The following is a 15559-nucleotide window of genomic DNA, read 5'->3' as shown; positions in this document are numbered from 1 at the left end:
CCCATCATTCCCCTCCAGCGAACAGCCCTCCCCATCCCCGCTCCCCCCCCCCCCCACCAAAGACAAAGATCCCCCGTACAGCCTTAACAGACTGTTGGGGCAAGTGCTGTTAGCGAGTAGCACCTAATGAAGGCCGGTACACGAGGGGGTGGGTGGCGAGCACCACGCCCGACCGCCTTTGTCTCCCTAGTGGAGATGTTTACACGCCGGACCAGGTACTCATTTGAGGCTGAGTCGATCTAGGGGGAGGCCCGGGACCGGTTCAAATAATCATTACTGGGTGTCGGCCGTGAGCGGGAATCGAACACGGCTCACCGGGTTTATAGCGCAGCGCATGAACCACTACACTACCGCTCCCCATCATCTCCCCCTACCACCACCACCACCACCACCACCGCACACCCCCTCTGTCTCCCAGGCAACCAAAGTGCCTGGCTCCACGCAGATTATCGGGGCCGATCCACCACAAGGCGGTGATGTGCACGCGTAAACCAATTTTACTTTGAGCAATGCTTGTACACGTGAGCGGTGTTCCGCTCAGTGGCACAACATGCTACGATTGGTGTGTGGGAAAAAAAATATATTTTTTATCCATTCTTTGCAGGGATACATACTTTTCCACGTGTATAGAATTACGTAAATGTACGGTGGAATTATGTATTTATGGTGGCTTTGTTGAATTTTTTTTTTAACTTTTGATTTCTCTAGCAACCGTGTTTACTGGAGTGAGTAGAGTGTTTTTGGCTGTCCAGTCTCAAACCGAGACATCTAGCCAGCGTGGAAGAGTAGGCCAAACACAACCTGTAGAAGGGCGGAGCTGTACATATCCTAAAGTGGTAAATAGCACTCACTCGTTCTTCGTCGGGTTTTCGTTCGCGGTTGTGGTGTACAGCAGCTGTGTGGACTTTCTGCATCATCATGCTGACCAGGCCTATAGCCTGACCTTGTTTGAAGCGGAAGGGTGGTGATTTGGAGCCGGATGACAATCGACGTTCGGCAAACGTTGATTTCACTGAGTAACACATTTTTTTTGTTTCTGGGTAGTAAGTGTTATTTCCTAATTGCTTGTGCCTCAAAAGTAAAGAAAATGGCTATTATTCCCCACAAACTTTGCTTTTGTGACCAGGACAGTGATCTTCTTTTTTTAAATTGACCTATTTTCAATGAGGAAACGGACGAATTTGTGCCTTTTCGTTCACATAAAGTCAGAAAAAAACATATGAATCAATATTAGCATGTATTTATGCTAAAGTAATAAAAAAATGAAGACAAAAGATTTAGATACCAAGGCGCACTACCACAGGCGGGACTGGCCACAGCGGACCGAGTTCTCTGTGGGGAGGAGCAACGTCAAGTGGGAGCCACTGGTGGACCCCCGGAAGGTGCTGATGCCACCACTGCACATCATGAAACAATTTGTCAGAGCTGTGGATAAGAAGACGGCAGCCTTCGAGTACCTTCAAGACTTCTTCCCTAAGCTGTCTCTAGGCAAAGGTCAAAGCCGGTGTCTTCGTCGGACCACAGATCAAAGAGATCCTGGAGTGCAATGAATTCCTCAAGAAGCTCACTAGTAAGAAGAAAGCGGCTTGGGACAGCTTTGTCGCAGTGGTTCGTGGCTTCCTGGGCAATCACAAGGTCGAGAACTATGTGGATCTGGTTGAGACTCTGGTAAAGAACTACGGCACAATGGGCTGTAGGATGTCCCTCAAAGTCCATATCCTTGATGCTCATCTTGATAAATTCAAGGAGAACATGGGAGCGTACTCGGAGGAGCAAGGCGAGCGCTTCCACCAGGATATATTGGACTTTGAACGCCGCAACCAAGGACAGTATAACGAGAACATGATGGGAGACTACATTTGGGGGCTGATTCGTGAAAGTGATCAACTAATTACTTCTAAATCTTTTGTAGTCATTTTTTATTACTTTAGTATAAATACATGTAAATTTAGATTAATATGTTTTTTCTTCTTCTGACTTTGTGAACGAAAAAACAAAAATTCGCCCGTTTACTCATCGAAAATCGGTAAATTTAATAAACAATGTTTATGGGGAATAATATCCATTTTCTATACTTTTTAGGCATAAGCAATTAGGAAATAATACTTACTACCCAGGAACAAAAATTGTGTTACATAGTGTTTTCAACAACAAAAAGTTATTATTCGCTCAAAATGACATTAACGTGGTGCTCATCTGCCGTTTACAGCCCTGAACCAGTGATGTGAATTCCACATTCTTATGACGGGAGCGAGTCTGTCCATAGAACGACCACTGTTGACTTCCCCACGAAGTGGTACCCGTTTTATCGACCGCGCAAGGATGATGGGCTGAGTCATCCTCCACCCCGGCTTAACCAGGAGGATTTTAAACCTCACAAACTTCCGGGCCAGTTAAACAAAAACCTTAAAGTCCGATGTTCGATGCTGACCAAAATGAGTAACGATGCGATCTGATTTTGTCTACGATGGATTCCGCCATAGATCTTACCGCCCGTGTGCACAAGGTAAAGGCTTTGTGTGTGTGTGTAGTGGCGGTGTAACAGTTAGAGTGCCCAGTTCGCTTTCCGCTCACGGCCAACACCGGTGACGATTATCTGAACCGGTCCTAGGCCTCCGCTAGGTCGAATCGGACTCAAATGAGTACCCGGTGTGGTGGGCAAAAAACATCGCCACTGGGCAATGGTGCTGTCCACCCACCCCCTCGTGTATCGTGCCGAGCTTCAGTGGTGCTCGCCAACAGCACTTGCCCCAATAGTCTGTGAAGGCTATAACTTGGGGGATCTTTGCCTTTGGGGTGTCCGCAGAGCCAGACAACTTTGAAGAGCAACCAGTACCGGTGTTCAAAATCGTAGCAACTTTATTTTTTATGTTTTACGACTATAAAACATTCGAAGAAGGGGGGCAGCTGTGGGAAGTTCTCCTCTTCTCCTGTACCACCCCCTCCCCCAATGTCGATCACCCCTCACGCCCCCCCCCCCCCGCGCTGCTGTGATTCTGAGGCCGTGTTTTGATTCTGGCTGGAGTTTGTGTTGGAAGGGGGCATGACATTCAATTGGAGTTTGGGTACGGAATGGACAGATGTTGTTCCAACTCACCTCCGCTGTGGAGAACACCGTCTCCTCTCAGCCTCCCTTCCCCCATCTCTCTCTCTCACCAAAAGTAGCACGATGGGAAGGATGACACTTGGTTTCCTTCTCGACGGCACAGATTCGCGTTTCATTCTAACCCTTCTCGCTTTGAAGTGGAAATGAATTCCTTGCTTCAAAAAAAAACTTACAAAAATTGGCCGAGCCAACTTTTCTGGGGGGTTTTTTTTTTTAACGAGCAGCCTATTTATTGACTTTAATCGCAATATCTGTGCATTCCGTCCCTCTAGCTACGTCTGCACGTGGAGTTGTGATGGTGAATGTGATGGTTAATGCTGTAAACGGAAAAAAAGACGCGATTATACATTGGTGCTGATCTTGACAATGCAGTACAGGATATAAAAAGTGAAAAGGCTAAGTCATTTCCTGCTCAAATAAGCATTGAGCTAGCGGTGGAGATTCCACATTCCTATGGCAGGGTCGAGGATACCCATTGAACAACCACTGTTTGTTTCAGTGGTACTCATTTTTGTGCTTAGTTTATTGTCCATACACCACCGCACCTCCGATTAGCACGGTTGGCTACGTACGGTACAAAAGAAGTTCAATGTACGTAAATATATTGACCTTGGAGAGTTGATGGCCTGAGGTTAACCTCCAACCACGGAGTGATGACGGGGAGTCCTGGGTAATACAATCTCCGGTCTCTCCCAGTGTATGCGTTTGAATTCAATTTGTTATCCCTGTTAGATCCACGCAATCGACTGTTGACTCAAAAGCAACATCTGTTCTTGGGTGGACTCAGAACCTTTATTGGGCGTGCACTGCACGGAATTTCTGAAAAATCCTCTGACGAACACTGGAGGAATTGGAGGTGGCCTGGGGTGTCCGAAGCTGGGAAACGCGAGGGTTTACGCACTATCGGAATCTTTATTTTATACTGGAGGAATCCGATGAGCTATGAAGCTCTTTTTTTATCACAAATGTCCAGTAGGGGGGCGGGCCAGAACGTTCCAACAACAAACAATACAACATCACGAGAAGGAGTGCAAAATATGGGAAAGGTAAACAAATCCCTTTTAAAAAACACAAATCTACAAATAAACCTTCTTTTACATCTTACTAGGTAAAGCCAACTGAGGGATTCACCTGTTTTCCAGAAGCGACCTGGCCACAAATGATATCTCAACAAAGTGGCTCATCATCATCATCACGTGGAAATTACTGTGCAGTCAAAGCGTGAGGGCCAGCCAATGCTGACACGTGGAACCCGCAACGTCGTGGGTTTGATGTTCTATGCCGCCAATAGCTGTGTGAAAGTAACGCTGGTACGAATCGTTGGCTATCTTGATGCGCAGGAGGTTGTTTCCCCCCCCCCCCCCCCGCGGTTGTGGCTGCATAGCTCTTCCCGTACGTGTGGAGGGTGCACCTCGGGTTGCCACCTGTCCTGGTGTTCCGAGCATTGACCTCTTGTTGAGGCAGCTGTCCTAGGCAATAGAAGCCCCGGTCTGTGTCGGTAGCGGAATAACACCACTCAATGCAATGTGTTGCAATCCCGCACCTCCGATTATCACGGTTGTCTGCGTCCGGTGTGAAAGAAGTTCCATGTACATACAAATATTGACATGCAATTCCGGTATTGTGAAATATCCCTCTGTGAAATGTTATATCACTTTATATATATCTTATAGGTGGCTAACCCCAGTTGTACCGCATAACGTCCGACGTTTCGTGCAGGGAGCTTCTTAAGGCACATAATCGACCGAAGAAACTCCCATAATCTAGTGTGAAACGTCGGATATCATTGCCAGACAAAGCACTATAGAGCTAAATGTCATTTTTCTACATTGCATTGGTCAGGCACTGTTCTAAGCGTAGAGACAAAATAAATAAAAAACGCATAGGGGTTTCTGTGACGCCACGTTTAAAAATATAGAACGATAGCTCTTTGTAAAAATTGGCAATCTTCATGAGTAAATTCTACGTTTATTACTCTCTTGCGAGGAATGGAACATGAAGCAAAACATTCTTAACCCTCAAAAAAAAATCTCAGTCCTTAATCAAGTGCGCTGCTTGGGCCAGAAGGAATGCAGTCGAGCCGACATGTACGGAATGTGTAGGGTTAAGTGATTTAACATCCAGGCTAAGACTCCCCCTACATAGAAAAAATAATAATGATGATAACACTGGTCAACAAAAACAAAAATTCTGGCCTGGACTTTTGAGCTGTTTTAGACTAATTTCAGGGTGCTGATTCCAAATCTGATCTCAGATTTGCTCTATCACATTTCATTTTTATGCTATCGGCATACCCCATTTTCATTGATTTTACCCGAAATTAACTCTGTCACTTATGATTGCAAGCTGTTGCGAGTCAGTGATTGCTTTAGTGTTAAAATATGGTGCTGTATTTTTAGGATAGTGTGTTTATAATATCATTTTATGTAGATATCCACATTTATTTAATATTTTTCTTCTGCAGTTTTTATTGAAAATGCAATATTTGACAAAAACTGATGCCAGATTTGGAATCAGCACCCCACAATTACCTTAAAACCGTTGGAATACCTTATGCCAGAAAAAGTGTCTTGACCAGTGTAATACAAACACTGAGCTGGTATTTTGAACTAACTCTTGTTGTATTGAACAATTCTAGCACCCCTTGATTCAATTGCGGTGATATCATTGCTTTTATTATGCCCGAGGTGGCAACTGGGTGGTGAATTGGAAGTGCTGAGTGGGCATTTGGGTTAAATTTATCGATGTGTGTTCAGCTTTAAAAAAACAAATAGATTATATGCTTTAAAGCAACGAAGGAACTGAGAAAGCCTTTGCAATATACATCAGATAACACCGTGGACAATGACAACGTGGGAAATCCAACTAAGGTAAGAAAACACAGCTCAGCGATGCACGGAATTGCACCGACACCAGAATGAGAATATTTATTCACGCTGGAGAAATCCGATGAGCTATAAAGTTCTTTCTCACAAATGTCCAGGAGGCCAAAAGGAGCACATCGATCGGACGGCTCAAGAAGCGAATTTCCAGTGTATTAATTAATACACAATACAGGTTTTTTTTTTTGGGGGGGGGGGGGGTTAGACCACGTAAATATAAATGTGTCGTTAAACCTGCCACCACCCGACACAGCCAATCAGTGAGGTTTGTCACGTAAACAGAACATTGCAATTCGTTACTAGTACAGCAACACCGGTGTGTTGGAGAGCAAATCTACAAAATTCATAACCTGAGTACGACGTTTCGTCAGTAATTACAACTAGCTTCATCAGACGGACAGCCAGATTTGTGGAGAAATCCTCCTGTTTCGTTCCTTGAATAGAGGGGTAGATGTGATGACGTCACTTGTGAGCTCTTAACGTGCGAAGGGACGGGGGGAGGGGAGATTAATGAATACAAATAAATTACAATTGGTATCCAATATAAACTAATAATGAACAATAATAGTTTACATTTGCAAGGCGCTTTTTTTCCGTAGAGTACAATTCGTAGAAAGGTTAAATTGACATTAAGGTAAGTGCTAAACTAAACTTTTTATTTTATTTACTAGGTAAGGCCCACTGTGCTGTACAGCTCTTTTTCAGAAGCGACCTGGCCACAAATGATACCGAAACAAAGTGGCTTATCAATCTAGATTTGAGGTTTTTGTGACTGCAGGGATCCTTACTCTTTGGTTCTTTCGGTAAAGTCACGTAGGTATCAAATAAAATAATATGCATGGCAGCCAACTACTCTTCAACGCGTGATGTTGATTCTAAATGTGGAGGGTAAAACAAACTCGAGGACCCGGAGAAAAATCCACGCTACCACGGGGAGAGAGAGAGAAACACCGCAAACTCCAAACATACAGCAGGCGTCAGGGTCGGGATCGAACCCACGAACCTCCTGCATACCAGGCGAGGTAGTTAACATTTCGCCCTGTAAATCGGGCGAGGGCAGAACACGTTGCGACACGCGATGCTGGCAGATGGACGACGAGGCTGGTGACGTAACGGCATCTGCATGGGGAGGCGGGGGGGATGAACGGGGGGAGGAGAAGGGGGGGACAAGAGGGGGGGTTGCATGGAGCGGGGGGGGGGTATCAGGGGCGGTGGGGATGGAGGGGGGGTGACAGGGTGGGATGGAGTGGGGGTGGGGATGGGGGGGATGGACGGGGGGTGGAGAGGGGGGGAACGAGAGGGGGGGGGGGGGTGGAGGGGGGGACGAGAGGGAGGATGGGGTGGAGAGGAGGGGGGGGCGAGAGCGCGCCCACCGCGCTCCTAAATAGAGTGATAAGCCTCTCAGGTGTGTACTGGATGTTGAACTTCTTTCGCACCGTACGCAGTAACACGCGACTCATCCGCGAAACGTAGCGCCTTGGTGATGGCCTTGCGCGATAAGAAAAGTCTCAAATTCCGGATGCGACTTGACGGTTTGACTTCATCTCAAAAGTTGACCACATCTTTTTTGAGCCGCGCGCGCGGGCAAAGGTATTGGACCCACCAGACCCAGAACCCCTTGCGCAGAGGGATTTTCGTTCAGGCCTCAGGGGCTATGCGGTGCCCGGTAATGGCATCCTCCTCTTCACAACCCTGATTCTGCCGTCCAACAATCCCCACGGGCGAAGAGTTGCCTCTTTTTTTTTTGGTGTGTGTGTTCAGCTCTCCGAGTGTCTAAATTCCTCATTTCGAGTCGACGCTGCCTTTAAGCAAACTTCGGGTGGTGGGGGGTGGGTGGGTGGGTGGTTGATGATGTTGCCCCATTATAAAGATGTTTATAGAATTAATTTGTTCACGCATGCCAGCTGTCTCGGGTCTAATGGGCGTGAATGAAGTCGTGAAGGGTGATGTGGACGTTCCGCTGATGAATGGTGCCGTGGCTGAACGTAATTGATCACTGCGGTCAGCGGCAATGTTGCCGTCAGACTTGTGACAGGGATATATTTTTTTATCATCCATAATACAGCTGTTTTTGGCTTAGATCGCGTAAATATACAAATGTGTCGTTAAACAAGCTACCACTCGACACAGCCAATCAGTAAAATCAGTAAAGGTTTGTCACCTTAACAGAACGTGGCCAATTCGTTACTAGTACAGCAAACACCGGTGTGTTGGAGAGCCAAGCCTTAACATTTACAATCTGAGTACGACGTTTCGCCTAGCTTCATCAAAATCTCCGCATTTTTTACGGACATCCAGAAGCCAGGTTTTCATATTCCGCTCATTCTTGGGGTTTTCACTTCATTTTCGCACGTTGCTGCTTTTTTAAAATCCTTTATATTAAGTTCACTTGCTTGCGTGCTTACGACCGTGCAAATATTTAGGTCGTTTTATAACCCACTTCCCGTGATCCAATCGAGCTGACATTTTGCACACAGACTCGTTGTGCGTGACAATTTATTTTCGTGAAATTTTTTTTCCAAAATTTTACACTTTTTAGGAAAAAATAAATTATATTTATTTACCAATTGCTTAATGCTGCCAGACAATCATCTGACCCATAGGTGGCAGCCATCTCAAGCCAGAGGACGAGAGGACTCTAGTCGCCACGTATATAAAGGATTTATAGTGAAAAACTTTGTTTTTACGGGTTAATTTTTTTAATATCACGATTCCATAACCCGTGCGCGGAATCGGGGAGCGCGACACGATGCTGAATGGTTATCGCTGTCAAGTTACGACGAAGCACTCCTCCATCGAGCGCACGATCAATCATGCGCTGATATTAAATCCCGCCTGGCGAAGGAATGCACACACACACACACGTTTACAGCACAATGCAAACACGCACACCGCTCCGTGACGCGCGCGCGTGCGAGTCAACGACCCGTTGTGTTGTTTGTGTCGTTTTTGTGTTGCAAAAAAACACTTTTGTCACCACATTGAAGACGACTCTTTCACACGTATTGCAAATGCAAAAAGGGTTGACGACGTTCTAAAATGCGATGCTCATTTACGCGGGCAATGTTCGCAAGATCATCCGTCATTACGCGCAAATGTTGAGACAGACCCCCGTAACTGCCGCTCGTGCGTTCTGCATTATGGCTCTCACTGTCTCCCTTTGTGAACGTATCAGTCGGTGTGCTTTAACAACGGCAAACGAGAGAGAGCCCCTTTTGAGAATCATTATCTTCTTCTTTTTTTTAAGGGGAGAATTGCAATTCCGTCGTTAGGGTACGGGGCAGTTATGTCTCTCATTACTCTCGTAATGCACCTTTTTTTTTTTAAAGAATGAATGAAGCGTTAGAACACAATGTTCCATTCTTCAGAATTTGCCATGGGATTTTTAGCATCCGCTTTCAGAGACAAGTGAGCATTTTGCTAATTTCCTACAAGGGTAATTGGGACTCATTTCAAATGGCTGATTTTGTTCAAACTGGCCCAGTGGTGAATATAACCATAATACATTTATATATTTTTATTTTTTATTTTTTTTAATACAGCGTCATTCGTACAAATATCTCTAAACGTTGTAGAATGTGTAAGGTAGGCCCAGTGTACGCACAGATGTGCAGGAACCCGAGGACAAGCGGGAAGGCAATCCAGAGCAGGCGCCAACGATTGCTCAGTTATGTGGCGAGATGTTAACTACCTCGCCTGGTATGCAGGAGGTCGTGGACTCGATCCTGACCCTGAACGCCTGCTGTATATTTGGAGTTTGTGCGTCTCTCTCACCCTCGTGGTCGCGTGGCATTTTCTCAGTGTCTTCTAGTTTCTCCCTCCACGTTAAGAATCAACATCCCGCGTTTAGAGTATATTTGGCTGCTGTAAATATCCACGTGATGGTGATAAGTCACCTTGTTGAGCGATCATTTGTGGCCAGGTCGCTTCTGAAAAAACGCTGTACAGCTCAATGGGCCTTTTTGTGACGCCGTGTGACTAGGGGTGGGGGGGGGAGAGTCAAAAATCGTCCAAAATCGCGTGACGTCATTTATGGACGAACCCTACGATCCCGCTGAATACGGTTGCAACCCGCGCGTGACGATCATTTATCTTTAACAAGGGTACACAGTGAACGTATACGGCGACAGTGCGATGCCACCTGCATGAAAGTAATCCCTCGAGCGAATACATTTTGAGCCGGCACTATTTTTTTTATATGAAGAGAAAGAAGTGGATCACGTAGCGAGCCCTGTTTCCAAATGGTGTCCGTTGTTCTAGCCTCCCACCCCCCTCGAGATAACTTGCGTACCAGCCCCTACCACGGTGTTTCTTGAGCCACAGTCCCATACCTGTCAACCCCCTACCAGCGCCCTACCTTATTATAGTCCAATTCAGACCTTATTGGTCACCCTTATAAATCTCAACTTTTATCCTACAACACAAGCAAATAGATGTTTTTTTCTTTCCCGTATTGAAACGGCTGTACGCCGAATGGACCCGAAAACTAAATTTCCATGTACAAGAATAGGGGGTCATTTTTCGCCGGATCGCACTGCTGTAAATATATTTGTTTTGCTTTACTGCTGTCATTGCCGGATTATCCTCGTCTCACAAGTAGCTACACATGTAGTAATAGCTACGGGCCCCGCACTTTCAAGGGCCCCGCGATAAATGCTTTCAAGCTATCAATTCCGGTTCAGTGATTCTGCACTTGCTCTATTACTATAGTACTATACTGCCTTAAAATTTTACGAACGACTAGGGGTTTTAAGGTTAGCGATTTGTCGTATTATCTGGCTGTATAGTAAATGAAAAAATACAATTACTTTACTATGCAAGTAAAAAATTTACGTGTTTTAATATTTGTGTTTAAAAAAAAATTAGGGCCCCTTTATAACAACGTATGCTACAGGTCCCGCACTAGCTTCATCCGGCACTGCAGCCACCCACCCACCCCCCACGTTCCGCTCTAAGGCGGCGTCAATGTACAGCAGAGCGGCTGAGATGCGTCTCGTCCCCGTGGCTTGTGCGCCAGTGCCCGACAACATCCCCGACGAGTCCGCCAACCGCGCGCGCAACCACCCGGCCGATATCGCTGCAACCCATGCACAGCAGTCTACCGCAGCCGCATTGGATTCTCACATTCAACTATGAAATCATCTGTACACACTGGTGCTCCCCGCCCCCCGCTATGCCATACGAAAGAAGAAGAACTTCCCGACACCGCATCCCGACGGAGACAAACCCACAGTGACAGAGCCCGTGAGGCCAGTGTGCCTGCTTGCCACACACCTCTCTCTCCCTCTCTGTTTGACACGCACGGGCACGCGCGCGCGTGCATTACGCAGGCGCGCCCGGCATGTGTCAGATAAAACGGGCAAAGCAGCGTGCGCCGAGACAGCTGAGGACAGGACCTCAGTGTCCGCAGGTGGCATTTCCATAATAGCAGCAATGTACGGTACTAGGCGAGGTGGGGGTGGTGGTGGTGGTGATGGTGATTAGCCACCTGGCCTGCCACCACGTTCGGTTTCCTGATCACGGATAGCATCGGTGGCGAGTGACATTTGAATCGGTTAGCAAGGGTTCCTCCTCCCTCTCTTCACGAACACGCACAACACTGATCAGAGCGTTGAAGTACGGCCAAACGTCTCCCATGGTCGACGGGGCATGAGGAAATCCTTCATCCAGCAATTAAATGGACTAAGAGGCGATAACAACGCAGTGTACGTATAATATTTACAGAAGCACAATTGCCCTAGGGGAGTCTTTTGCGGTTTCAAGCAAAATACATCGCAGCGAGGCTATTGATGCACGGGAAAATTGAGGCCGACATGAAGTTCCACTCTTTAGTTTCAGTGCCCCTGCAATGGATTTTCAATGTTGCGTCGCTACAGAAGTGCGCCATCATCGCGTAACTGCTGGTCGCACAAATGCCACCGAAAAACTTCCTTCCCGTGGACGTGCCCGTACCCCTGACTCGCCAGCGGGAAGACGGTGCAGCAGGTGTGGACTTACAACTGTCCCATTTGTATGGGATCGAGTGTTGCCCCCTCGCATGTGTTGGCTATTCTCCAGGAGCTCCGGCAACAGGGCTTCTTAAAACTGCAGAGCACCATTTCGACAGATACATGGAGGATATCCATGAAGGTAGCAATCAATTTTCAAAGAATGATAGTTTGACGGCAGTTTCTACGGCGCAGTTGAAATGTTGGGAACATATTTCTTAAGTAAAGTACTTCATGTTCTGTGGCTTGTCATCCCTTGGGCCATCGCCTGAAATAAAATGCCTCTCTACTTTTTTGTTCGTTATGTGACTTGAGTGAAAAATATCTAGATAAAATATCAAACCTTGTACTTAAGAAAATAACCGTGGCTGTCTCCAGGCTTGCAAGAGCCTCGGAGGGGCGATGCTAACTAAACAAGCCCAGAAATCCTCCAAACTCACCCAATCCCACGTTGCCAAAACAAAACAAAAAACCTCACGCGAACCACCTGCACGTTCCTATCACAGAGTCAAGCAGAGCTTGAAAAGTGGCCAGGAATAGCGCGCGCGGGGAGCGTGTGATTGTTCCCGTACGATTGCACCGGCTCGCTTCGAGCACGCGTTCGTTACGAGCAACAGAGAGCGAGCAAGAGAGAGAGAGTGCAAGACAGAGAGCAAGGACGGTTTGAGTTTTAAACCACTTTTATTGCTGCCAGCAGCAAAAGCCCTGCAGTCGATTTCGATACAAATCACACCGACTACAGCGTCACGTGTGCTCGTCACAAACACTATCCGTGTCACGTGCACTGCACGTGGCACGCTCAACACAAGCATGACGTTGTTACGCGCGTGCGACAAATAATCTCGTTAAGAAGGGAAATTAATAACGTCGTTCGTACCGGTGCGGAGGGCTTTACCAGTGCCGGATTATCCTAGTGACAAAAGTAGCTACATGTGTAGTAGCTACGGGCCCCGCACTTTCAAGGGCCCCACGCTAAATGCTTTCAAGCTATCAATTCCGGTAAAGTGATTCTGCACTTGCTCTATTACTATAGTACTATACTGCCTTATCTGGCTGTGTAGCAAATGAAAAAATACAATTACTTTACTACGCAAGTAAAAAAATTATCTTTTAATATTTGTGCTTTTTAAAAAATGTGGGCCCCTTTATAACATATGCTACAGGCCCTCTCACTAACTTCATTCGGCACTGGGCTTGACCGACCCCCCCCCTCCCCCGTTAAAAAAAACACGTGCGCGTCCCCGGCATTGGAGTGGTGCGCGTGATTTCAGCTGGAGCCGTGCCTTGAGCAGGCCCCTCGACATTGCCGCCACCGCAGAACAGCAGCCGTCAGTGTTTCCTGGTCTTGTAAACTATCCATCTTTGCTTGGGCACAGACGAAGTTTGCAAATTCTAGATTTGAAGCTTTCGTGACTGCAAGGATTCATATTCTTAGGTTTTTTCGGTAAAGTCACGTAGGTAAAAAATTTTAATTAATAAAAGTAAAATAAAAATAAAAATCACGACGTTTCGGAGGCAACACAAGCTTCTGTCTTCAGGTGGAACCGTCACAGCACGATTGCTGTATCAAGTAAGAGAAATTCCCACCCTCAACCAGTATATATACAAGGACGGTTTTCTTGGAATTTATCTTACTTGATACAGCAATCGTGCTGTGACGGTTCCACCTAAAGACGGAAGCTTGTGTTGCCTCCGAAACGTCGTGATTTATTTTTTATTTTACTTTTATTAATTAAAACATTTTACCTACGTGACTTTACCGAAAAACCCTAAGAATATCAAGTTTGCAAAGTCGCGGCGCTTATTTGCCAGGTAAGGCACCCCCATATATGAAACAGCTTTTGTTAAACAAAAGAGGGCACCTCCAGTCTCCTGAAAATGGACCCCAAAAGCGAGCAAGACAGAGAGAGCAAGAGAAGGAGAGAGTGAGCCTAAGAGGCGGGTGCATTCGCCACACACACACAAACCTGGGGCACTCTTGCCTCTGACTCATAATCAACAAAGCTCGGGTTCATGACAAATCTCTGGGGGTGGGGGGGTGCGGTTAGGGGGCTACCGCTCATCATGAACCGGACGCCAGTCATTTGATAGGAACAAAAAAATAATATTTCCTGACAAGCTTTTCGTTTCATTTAATTACCATTATTTGAATGAGGGTAAGACCCGCCCATGGTCTCAAAGTCGTTTTGGTGATTAGAATTTCGGGCATGAAAGGTACAAAAATGCGTGGAATCATCGTGAAGCGGACACAAATACTGTATGGCTGACTCACGACGTAAGATGACTCGGTTCCACTCTGGGTCAAGTTGATTAAAATTGGACGCGTTGCCTTTAGCTGGCTAAATTGACGTCCGCGTGGCTTGGAATATCCCGTGAGCTGCGGTTTAACGAGGAATCGTCAAAATCAGCGTAGGTGCAGCACGGTGTTTGCCCTTTCAAACAAAATTCACCAGGCTCAAACACTTCAGCCCCTGCCAGGGTCTACAGGAAGTCTTACAATTCGTCACAGCGACGCCACTGTCACAAAATGCGCTATCAACATTCTAACACTCGTGCACAGAACCCGAACGCCAGAGCTAATCAGCGGAGGAAGAAAACAATAAAAAAAAACAACGCATTCACTTCATAGCACGAACTGAATGTAAGCCTTCTATCTGTGGCAGGAAACAACCTCTGACCTTTTTGGGGTCAAGCGCCGTCTATATATATATTTTTTGCTGCGTTAAGCAATCAACAGATGCTTGTCCTGTAAATGGCTCTTATCAAATTTACAAGGATGCTGGGCCCGCCGATGCATGCGAAGAAATGTTTTGCCTACGCATCAATTCATCAATTAATATATATTCTTACATCACACGTTCAACAGGGTTGTTTTTTTCGTACATGTTGTACGTGCCCAGGAAACAATGAACGTTATGCCAACGTTGTTTAAACGTTGTGACAACGACCATTTACCCATCGTTGCACGTTTACCGGGCAATCGGTTCACATCATTGCTTGCAGCCACTCGAGGCGCTGCTAATGAGCTGCAATAATTGCTTAACATCGAATTGTATAACTCTGGATGGGAACAATTCTTAAAATGAACGAGGGAGGGGAGTGGGGGGGGCTACCCACACCTGCATCTTCATTATAACGGAGATGACTTTTTTTTGCTTCTGGGTCGTAATTCCACCTGGAAAAATCTCAGAGGGAATGTGAAACTCTAAATTGAAAACTCGATGCGCACTCACAGAAGAGGCACACGTGCACACAACACGCAGACACCCGCACACACACAATACGCGCACACACAAAACACGCGCACACACACGCACACAACACGCACACAACACGCACACAACACGCACACAACACGCACACAACACGCACACAACACGCACACAACACGCACACAACACGCACACAACACGCACACAACACGCACACGCACACACACAACACGCGCACACACACGCACACACACACGCACACACCCACAAAGACAAAGATCCCCCGTATAGCCTTAACAGACTGTAGGAGCAAGTGCTGTTAGCGAGTAGCACCTATAAGGGCCGGCACGGCACACGAGGGGGTGGGTGGCC

Source organism: Lampetra fluviatilis, chromosome 54 (assembly GCF_964198595.1).
Source record: "Lampetra fluviatilis chromosome 54, kcLamFluv1.1, whole genome shotgun sequence".
Taxonomy (NCBI): Eukaryota; Metazoa; Chordata; class Hyperoartia; order Petromyzontiformes; family Petromyzontidae; genus Lampetra; species Lampetra fluviatilis.
The sequence above is the reverse complement of the archived record's forward strand: the minus strand, read 5'-3'. Positions refer to the sequence as shown.